This window comes from Coenobita brevimanus, chromosome 96 (genome assembly GCF_032717465.1).
Source record: "Coenobita brevimanus isolate Jiangsu-jjx chromosome 96, ASM3271746v2, whole genome shotgun sequence".
Taxonomy (NCBI): Eukaryota; Metazoa; Arthropoda; class Malacostraca; order Decapoda; family Coenobitidae; genus Coenobita; species Coenobita brevimanus.
The window spans coordinates 4,010,370-4,012,307 of record NC_137049.1 but is presented as its reverse complement, the minus strand read 5'-3'; positions in this window follow the sequence as shown (position 1 = coordinate 4,012,307).

Sequence of the window (1,938 nt, the reverse complement as noted above, 5' to 3'; positions counted from 1 at the left end):
TTAGTTCATTTTTACCTGTCTCATTCATTTTCACCTGTTTTATCCATATTGACCTGCCTCATACAGTTTCAGCTCTCATTCATTTTCACCTGTCTCATTCATTTTCACGTGTCTCATTCATTTTCACATGTCTTGTTCATTTTCACTTCTCTTTTTTATCTTTGTATTCAGCATTTATATTTTGAATGTAAATTGTTTTTGACTCATGGGTCAAGCAGTAATTACCTATAACACCATCTTGTTGTTTTTGGCCTACATTTACCTATAACATTACCTAATTATTATTGGCCCGTAATTACCCATAACATTACCTCGTCGTCATTGCCCTGTAATTACCTGTAACATTATCTCATTGATTTTGATCTGTTGTTACCCATAACATTACCTAACTGTTTTTCGATCAATGCTTATCTTAATTAGTAATCCTCTTTTATGTTTAATTATTCACTTTGTCAGTTATTCATCATCTGGGTAGACTATACAGTGAAAACTACATTTCCCTCAGATCTGCAAATGAGAGAAGGGAATGTGAGCTGGGAGCAGGGCAGTGAAATGGCTGGGGACGACGACATGGAGGCGCTTTGTTTGTGGCCACCCCTTACGGGATTAAGGAGTCTGGCAATAGATAGATAGATAGGTCTTTGTCATATAGGTGTCCATACCACAGGCGAGAGCACCCAGTTTCTTCAGGTAAGCTATTTCACTGTTCTCTCTGCATCCATCGTGTGTACAGAATAGAAGACTGATAATTCCAGCTTTCAGGATCATACCATACACTGGCAAAACCAAAGCTGTGTTCATTAATTAGGAAATCTGTGAAAATGTTTATCATGGTCTGCTACTAGGTCTCTAATAAATGAATGGCGGACGCATATGCCTTTGAATAAAAACAAGACGAGACTATCTTCATTATGATTTACTAAATTAACTGTATGCTCCTTAGGTTTATTTATATACTATATTTGCTTTCATGTGTCTACAGAAACATACTGTTATTAGAATTATTAAGGTACAGAAGATCAGGTTACAGAACTGATGATCGAGGAAATGGAGAGATTATACATTACACACAAATAAAGGTAGACAATTACACTCCTCAACTGACACTTGGCATGTTACTTTATTATATTTAACCATTAAGTTACTGGCATAATGAGATTGATAGGAACATCCGGGAGGGAAACTGTAGCTTCTTTCTTGTTAAACTTCACTCAGCTGGCACAGAAGATGCATGATGTTATTCTTCCTTGTCAGTGTTCATGCGAGAAAGGTAGGCTGATCTTTCTTATACCTGCGTTATATAGTGTGTGTGTGCGTGTGTGTGTGTGTGTGTGTGTGTGTGTGTGTGTGTGTGTGTGTGTGTGTGTGTGTGTGTACAAGAGAGAGAGAGAGAGAGAGAGAGAGAGAGAGAATCAGATTCATTATTATAATTAGGATGAAATACACCTGCACTTGTCACTTTAGCGTCAGTGTGTGTGGATACGAGAGTCGACTTATTATAATGGAAGAGTTACAGCATTAATATGTACGGTAACGATAACTGTAGTTCTCTCACCTAAACTTGTCCTGGATTTTAGTCATTTTCCAGTTTTTTTCACATAGTTTAGAGGACGAAAAAGGCAATACTGCTGTTCTTCATCCTTTCCACAGGACTTCTTGACTAACATCGCAGTTTACTGCTGCCTATAACATGGCTGGGGTGAGCGTCTAATAGTACAAAGATTTTCTTGTTTCTAGGTTAGAAACAATAAACAAGCACAAAGGCTTTAGCCAGGACCCCCGGGGCTGCACCCCCCCTCCTCCGGTGAGAGGTGGCCATTGAAGATCGGACTCTGCCCACAACATGGCCCTAGTAAAGATGTACCATTCTGCAAAATTTCATGTTCTTAGGTATGAAAACAAAAAGAAATAGCATCATCCCCTTGGGGGCCGCAACTC